General features: G+C 36.8%; 1 long non-coding RNA gene across 1 annotated transcript; it reads right to left on the minus strand.

The window, feature by feature from the left end:
* Positions 1-2,047: 2,047 nt before the first annotated feature.
* LOC146683565 (uncharacterized) lies at positions 2,048-3,388 on the minus strand. The gene is made up of 2 exons (XR_014917565.1): positions 3,147-3,388; positions 2,048-2,539 (listed from the first exon to the last, which is right to left on the minus strand). It is a non-coding gene; the product is annotated as an uncharacterized LOC146683565 (long non-coding RNA).
* Between the last annotated feature and the right edge of the window lie 5,662 nt (positions 3,389-9,050).

Raw genomic sequence — 9,050 nt, forward strand, 5'->3', positions numbered from 1 at the left:
GAGGATCAGCTGTTCTCCTGTGTAAAAAACATCAACACTAATCTGACCGTCATTCACTGTATTGTTCACAGCTAGTACCTGCAGTTCACAATGTTATAACACATTACATTTTGCATGTTCCTCCCTTGTGCAGGAATTTGTAGTTAGGCTACACGAGGTTAAAATGGCAAAAAAACAACACAAAACAAAAAACTTGTATTGTTGCATTTGATTATAAGCATCTAAAGAGGAAAAAGCGCGAGTGAGAGTGAATTTCATGTAAAAAAAATATTTTTTGTAAAATTCTGCGATTATATTTTTAAGCTCTGGACTTAATTAAACTTCTTAATTGCCACATTAGCAGTAGTAATAAATACAATAAGAGTGGCATAATTGTAAACGTACGCTGATCAACCACAACATTAGCATCTGGCCTGATAAAGGTTTATTACCACTCACTGAGGCATGGACACAGAAACTCTAAGGGTGTGTAATGTTATGGCTGATGTGGCGTTTGTCATGTTGCAGTACTAAGTGTGACTGCTGTGCAAAACTGCAAAATGCCATTAATAGCAGCCTGAATGCTCTTTCAGTCATCAGCTGATGCAAAAGCCAGGACTTTCTGTTTGTTGTAGAGTTACTGAAACTTGGCAAAGAGCAAGGCCAAAGGACGATCTCATTAAATTTTGGTGCGGCTCGGGAACCCTTGATCTAGATAGAAAATTGGCCTAAGTTCTTAGAGTTCTTTTGAAGTTTAAATTGTACTTAGATAGTCAACAAATGAGTTTTTCAGTATAATAAAATAAAGTCAGCAAATTAAACAATAAAAAAAAAGCTGTGTCCCTTAAGCATTGTGGCACAGACATAATAGTTGGTTCCTTTTGGGCATATAATGGTGCAGCCATGTATAGACTGCTGTTTGCACCGCTATTAATAGGACCCTTAAGGTAACAGGGTGCATACAGTAAACTGTGCAAAGAGGGAGGTCTACAGTGACCTTCCAGCATGTTTATCTGATGTGTCAGTGAATTTAAAAGAGCTGTTAGTTCGGTTGAAAGAATTTTTCACACATAATTTAAAGGGTTTTTAGTGTGTATGTGTGTGTGGTTACAAAAATATAATGTACTCACTTTGACATCATCATTTCAAAAACTCAAATCTGTCTTTTACTGTTCAATTAGCACAAAGTTAAGTGGTAACAATAACAGAGAGAGCGGGATTTAATGAAACTGCTATAAAGGTTTCATATTTATAAAGTAATGTGTTTTAAATAATGAACTTTTTGTCATTGTTCAACCTTTGCCTCCACAAACTGGAACAGGCTAGTCAACACTGCAGGCAAAATTCATCCGTTACCAACTCAGCCTTCCTCCTCACTCATTTATTTTTCCAATCGAAGACGCTCACAATGAAGGCACATCAATCATTGAGATGTGTCATCTCTGTTCACAGAACCCCCGGGCATGGTATAAAACATTTTTTCGATGCAATATTCAGTTGGCTTATCTAGTAAGAGGCGGAGGGGGCAGGGAAAATAAAAAACTCAACCAAACTCAGGCACTGTCAAAAAAATTATTCATAAATATCAGCATCACGGTCTTTGCATGGCTTTGAAGTGCCTTTTGAAAGGAAGATATTTGCTCTCCTTTATCCATCCCTCTGATGCACTGACATGCCCAAACAGCTGCAGGAGAAAATAAAGAGAGAAAAAAAACTCCAATTAATAGCTAAAGGGTCTCTCGCAGTGTTTCCCTCCTCTGCAATTACTGCAGTGTGCTCAGACTGCATTATTGTCTACCTACACTGTGTATTGTATTTGCTCCAGAGCAAATGGTATTTCACTACACTTTGTGAAGAGGTTCTGAAAGTAGAGAAGGGGTAATTTATTTCCACCAGAAGGTTAAAGTTACCTGGTTAAAGCCACCTATAGAAGCTTTAACCACTTAGTTTGTAGAAAGTGTAGCGCCTCTACTCAGGACCAGTACACTCTCACTTCAAATAGAGACCCTAGACATCTTTCTAGGTTCAGGAGGAGGTTTTGTTTTGGAGACTCACAAAAGGAGTTGGCTTGGAAGTGAATAACTGGGACCTTTATTGCCTCAGTACCATTTATACACATATACAACACAATAACCCAAATTGCACACTAATAGTGCATTTTTAAAGGTGAATACATGTAAAACAAAACAAAATAAAGACATTTAAATGGAAGATTTATACTGAACAGTATCAGAGCTCTTTGGAATGAATGAAACAGATTAAAGTGTTCCTGTTGTGAAGTTTGAATTGTCCAGTCTGAATTGTCCTTTAAAGTCGTTGAAAACCCAAACAGGTGTACTGTAGGGGAATTGTCAGTGTGCAAACCCTATTATCCGGGTAGGAAAAGTAGTGCATAGGGCTTATCTGTAATCCAGGGTTGCTTGAATCAGTTTCTCAGGCAAATCCCACAATCCGATCGCATGGCTGGCCACACCATTTCACGATCATCCAGGATCTCATTTGGGCTGTTCTCGCCGTCAGTGGTTCTCCAGAATCCTTCTAGTAGTTCAAAAAAACCAATCTACACAAACAGTGCAGAACAATCAATTTCTTTTCCCATTTTGTGTTCTTAACATGAGCTCATTAACTTCTTTTCCAAATGTATTAATCACAAATGGCATTCCCTTTAGCTTTACCAAGTTACAAGAGTTACAGTAACTTGTTTGTACCAGTATCAACAATTTTATCAAAATTATATCACAACAAAGAACATCAGCAGCTTAAACTGTAATGTAAACAGTCATAGCAATGAAAGTGACATTCATCCTTAAGGCTTACAAGCAAATGTAACTTAATTCAGTGCAAATACTATTAAACTTGAAATATGCTCATATCTATTAAGACATAACCATTCTAATATAAACAGAGCTACTGCTTCTACTTGAATACCTCCCTGATCGGAATATGGCTTCAGCTATTAGCAGCTAGCATCGCATCTAGCATCAGCATCGTTTAGCTCAAAGCATTCAACACTTATAACACACTGTAAAGAACAACAGGAGAAGTGAAACAACACGCCAGATTCTCATAGCTCCCGATTGGTTTTTGTTCAAAGGTTTCTGAGCTGAATCGGCTAGTGAAATACATCATCTAACTCAACAGGTAGCTAACGAAAGCACGTGACTCACCGGGATTTTCAGACACAAATAACTTGACAGACGTTATTCCCTTTGTGGTCAGAGTTCGGGGCCAAGATACTTTTTCCATGCGCTCCGACACGTACTTGACCGCCATCAGAGGGAAAATCTCACAGGAAGAGAGAGGTAATACTTCCTGCGCACTAGACGCAAGGTCGTCAGAACACAAGACTGCATCACAGCGCCCCCTTGTGACAATAACAGGCTATAGCCTTAGATTACAAAAAGGGATTTTGCAGCCCTGTATTTCACATGGGTTACAAAAGCATCATCCAAACATATCTCAGGGCCAGCTTTTCTAATGCGTTTTGGGATAGAAAAAAAATGCCTGTATTTACAAAGAGTGCAGTGACAAGATTTTGTGTAAGAGGTAGGAACTCAGATATTTTTACTGGACTTGCTGCATGTGTACTTTTGGGAGATTCTTTTTGATTAACTAAAGTCTGCAACACACAGTTTACTGCAAATTGTCCTGATATTTAATGAAAAAAGGCATGTCTTATTTCCTGAGGTTGGTATTGCTTGCTGCCAAGAAGCAACTCTTAAGGATAAACAGCTGAGCTTTGCCAAAAGACACAAAAATAAGTTGCAACAGGTCTTACGGACTGATGAATCCAAATAGAAATCTTTGGTTCAAATGGTCATTATGTGTAGAGGAGGTCAGGAGAGAGGTGTAGCAGTGAGTGTCTGCAGGTTTGTGTCCTGGTTTGAACCAGTATTTCATGGAGCAGTGTGGGAGAATGTGTCAAAATTTAAGAAATTATGGATACAGAAAAGTACTGTTAGATTTTGATCCACCATGCAATGCCATTGAGAAAGTGTCAAATTGACAAAGGTTCAGTTTTACTGCATTATACCAAACAGACCAATGCAATGAAATCATACCTGGTTGGTGGTTCAATCTCTGACTCCCCCTAGTCTGCATGCCAAATATCCTTGGCCAAGATATTAACCTGAAGTTGCTCTCTGATGCATCCATTGGAGTATGAATGTGTGTTTACTTAAAATCATAGAAGAAAGTGCTTGTGTGAATGGGTGTGAATGGGTGACTGTGGTATATTGTATTAAGTGCTTTGAGTACTCTGGGAGAGTAGAAAAGTGCTATTCAAGAATCAGTCCATTTACCATTTACCTTGATAGAAAAACACACAATAGGATGCTTATCAATCATGGATTGGCCTCCATGCCGGACAACAGCGTTACTGGAACTGTCTATTCCATCTTCCAATATGTAAAAGAAAGCAGTGAACTAAGCCAACAAATAGAAATAGGCATGGCCCAAGACATTTTCGTGTAGCACTATATGCTCTTTATTTATAAGACATTTCCCAGTAACCCAGACATCATCCACCTGATCAAAGCTGGTTGTGGTATTATAGAAAAACGGACATTTTCCACAGTACCGTATATCTTATAAGCATTTTGATGCTTTAGCTGGTGTTGTACATGTGTATGTTTATAAGAGTTATTTTTGTCTATCCATAGCGTCATGGAAAAGGCATAGCATCCATGTGCCTTCGCTCTGCAGTGAAGCTCTCTCTTTTTGCTCCTACAGTAAGCACTAGCATTACCATTAGTAACTTGTATATAAGATGACTCACTTCAGACATCTTTTTCCAAAGGAACTTGGAACTGCTTCAACTTAAATGGCCACACAACAAATACATTGGCCATTAGCACACATTGTTCTTTGGCACTATATATATATATATATATATATATATATATATTATGGCAGAGATTACTGTGATTCCACAGATGCAGTGAACCTTAGATTTAGATATTTGTCCATCTTTTGTAATATAATCCATGATGTAATGTTAAATATTTACTCATAGTTTTTGTTATAGGATATTTTTAGTTTAGTTTGCATCATCTAGTAGTAAAATATAAGTGCCTCCCAAAAATATCTCATAGTTTTTGTTGACAAAATTAACATTTTGTCCAAAACAGGATGAATCAGGTAAAATCTGGGCCATCAGACACTTGATTTTGTGTTTTTTGTTTGATGCATTTCTATAATAATGTTGGTGACACGCTAACGATAAATTCATTTATTTTCAATAATTTTGCATTTCCTGGACTTCAGGAGCTGAGAAGTGTTAATGCAAGATTTCTGCATTAACCCAAACTCTCTGTGTCTTGAAAAGAATATCACAAATATCTCTTTTGGGATGACCTTTAATAATCATCTAGGTCTCAACAATGATGACGTGACGCTGCCCTACCTTAAAATTAGTTCGATTCGATTTGAATCTGGGAAATTTTGACAGTCAGAAATATTATAATTCAGATCAGTACATTTACATATTTTTGTATCTATTAAAAGGAAGCTGACACACGCAAGACTTTATCAAAGGTGTGAGCGTCACAGCAGAGGCCTTTGTGTCAAAGTAGCTGAAGATAAAACACAGAAAAACATGAAGGTGATTTTCCTGGCCTGGAATTTTATAAAAATAATCTGCAGTACATCAAAAACGAAAGAAAACCATTAATCAACACATGAACATTACCTCTGAAGTTACAGCGGTTTTATTAGAGACACGGCTAAGCGTTTTGCATTTTGCTTAATTTTAAAAAGTTTAAATTTGTTCAATATTGAACGGCAGAAATGAGGTTTTCTTTTCCGCGTTTCTGTAATCTGATTACTTTTTTCAAGTAACGAGTAAAGTAAGGGATTACTATTGCAAAACCGGTAATTAGATTACCGTTACTTTCCTGTAGGAACGCTGCGTTAATGCGTTACTAAAACCGTGATTTTTTTGCGAGAATGTCTCATGACAATGACGTAAGCGAATGCGACGTTCGTGACAACAGCTGTGTGCAGATCAACAATGGATCATATATCGAGTGTGGAGAGAGTATGAGCGTGCAGCATTTAAAGCGTGGAAGTACTGACCTTACTTTGAGTTTGATTCCATAAAAAGTGACAAAAACATTAACGTCCGTTGTGCGTGGGAAGAAAACTTCTTTTTACAGTGAAAAAAAACCCCTAAACAAGCACCGAGTGCGCTACCACGTAATGGGAAATTCACAGAGAAGCTGCCGTATCCTTCCACTGACCACTGCGGCACACCTGCACCAGAGCACACCTCCGTCTACCCTACTCCTGCTTTACAGGTGAAAATAGAGCAACAGGACCGCTGAGTCTTTGATTTTATTTATTTATTTTCTGCTGTGTTTTACTTGCATCTTTTTGAAAGAGTGAGTGTAAACACAAAAAAATATTTTATTTTATGTGCTGGAATGTGCAGAAAATAGGTTTAAATGTTAAACTAATTTATTCAAGTCAGAGAATGTTGCATATAATTAAATTTTTGCTTGATGCATAAAGTTAAAAGATTAAAACTGATAAAACAAGTTAAAAAAAGAGACTTTTCCATTTGATTACATTTTGTATGATGGATTATGTAGAAAAAGTAGAATTGGGCTGAAAGATCTATCACTTTACCTATTCAGGTTGTAAATCGTGTTTTTAAAAGTAACTAAGTAACTAAGTAATTAATTACTTTTGAAAATAAGTAATCAGTAAAGTAACGGGATTACTTTTTTGGGGAAGTAATCAGTAATCAGTTACTGATTACTTTTTTCAAGTAACTTGACCAACACTGCTACCAGCCACGTGAAACATTTCCCAGTCCGCGTGATCAAAACAGTCCTGCAGCGTAGACTCCGACAAAACCAATATTAAAGATGAATGGGAAACCTGACCGAACTCTGTTTATTTTGAATTCATAAAGGCAGCCTATACTGTACACCTTTGACGAATGCTGTGCCAAACACCATATATTCCTTTCAACCTGAAATGACTTCAGAATGCTCCAGGTGGTGGACATGCTGTAAAGATTTCTGAGTTACCAGAGATTCAAGATAGGGCTGCTCGATTATGGCAAAAATGATAATCACGATTATTTTCACTGAAATTGAAATCTCGATTATTTGACGATATTTATTTAACCCTTTAAGACCTACTATAGAACCAAGTCCGCCAGAGCTTATATTTTTTTTTTTACATGTTGTAGTGCCATTTGTGGGAGCATTTCAAGTTGCTATACAACTGTTATAGCCCATATTTTAATAATATGTATGCATTAAGTCCATAGTAACTACATTAATTGCAAAAAAGTGCAATAAACTACAAATAAATTGAAAATCGTTTTTTGTATTTTTTACATATATTTCTACTTGGAGAAATTTAAGAGGCCATTTATTTACCATTTATTTATGGGCAGAAATCTGTGCCATCAGAAACTGAATTTGAATAAGTTAAATTTGAATTTGAATTGCTCTGATTGAATCTGAATTGTAACTTGAATAAATGCTTTTGAAAACTGAATTTGAATTAGTCCAATTTGAAATTGAATTTATGGTTTGAAAATGATCATCACTAAACTGAAATTGAATTTTATATTTTGAAAATGAATTGATTTGCTTTGAAACTGCATTTTATCCTTTAAAAATTCAGCTCTCGAATAATTTCAGTTTCACTTCTCACCATTCAGTTTCAGTTCTACAGTATTTTAGCTTTATTTATGTCTTACACAGCATCCCAACTCTTTAGCTAACTTAATAACTTTAGCTAAAGTGAATAGTTAGTCTAATTCATTAGTGCAGCATTACTGGATCATCTCTGTTTGAAGTGATATAATATGATATACAACTATCACTGAAACAGCAAACTTTGTAAATAAGCAAACAACACTTCTCATTCTCTAAACGTTTGGCCACAGCTGTAGATTACACTATCAGTGCTTGTTCACTCTTGACAATAATTACATTTCAAAATTTACTTTGTGCATTTACAGGTAAACAATATCTAATATTTTATCTAAATGACTGCTTTATCTTTGAAAAGGGTGAAGAGCCTGAGGCCGGTGACAGTCCAGTTCTACTCTAAGTACATCCTTACAGTGGCTCACAGGACAAGGCCACATTCCTGTCCTGCCAGAAGAGAAGACAAACTTCAGAGTCTTCATGCAGTTCAACCACACCTGTCATATTCCGTGTGACAGGGGTCTCAAACTCCAGTCCTCAAGGGCCAGTGTCATGCAACTTTGCCATGCCCTCGAGGACTGGAGTTTGAGACCCCTGCCGTATGGTGTTCATGCTGTTTTCTACCCCACAGTTACAGTATGTCTGACTGCCTGTTCAGCATGTGCAAAAATATATGAGTTTAAGCATGTGATGACTAAGGCCTTCCATTATGGTGTTTGTCATCACATGTCACTGACATCTGGATGATCATTTGGAATAAACAAAAAACTAAAAACTTGTTACTTCATCTTTTATCTTTTTTTCATATTATTATTATTGTTCTTATTTTACATTTTTCATTGTTAGGCATTGGGTTTATTTGTAGTAGTCCTTTCCAACTTCTTTCCCTCTTCCATGTCACTGTGTCAGCTTGTCAGCATCTATTTGGGTTTGGAAGTGGAACAGAAAGTAAGGAAATCCAAAGTGCCATTAAAACCAGGAGAGGTTCTTATATTTCAGAAGAAGGGATTAATTCAAAAGAAATTACCTCAATGCCATATTTTATTTAGGAACCCTAGAGAGCACTTTGCAAAATAACACATTCTTATAATTTCACCCTCAGATGAGCCAAGCTACGGCTGTCAGGGAAGGTGATGTAGGTACAGAGCATGTGAGAGTTGTTAAGTTAATGTCTCTTGTCTAGATGAAGGCACAAGAGGGATCAATGGCAAGGCGTAGAGATTCAGTATCTTCAGTCTTCAGTGGACACTCCATTTCTGGCACAAAACACCTGTAAAAGATGGTCGATTTAGGAGGTGACCCGACAACTTCAGCCTGTCAAACATAGTAATGGAGCAGTATGTTTAAAAAAAAAATCTAATTAAGCATGCACTCAGTACCCTAAGAATTATTATGGTAGTT

This window comes from Copadichromis virginalis, linkage group LG22 (assembly GCF_057382275.1).
Source record: "Copadichromis virginalis isolate Kocher_CV1m ecotype Utaka linkage group LG22, C_Virginalis_male_GT1.1, whole genome shotgun sequence".
NCBI lineage: Eukaryota > Metazoa > Chordata > Actinopteri > Cichliformes > Cichlidae > Copadichromis > Copadichromis virginalis.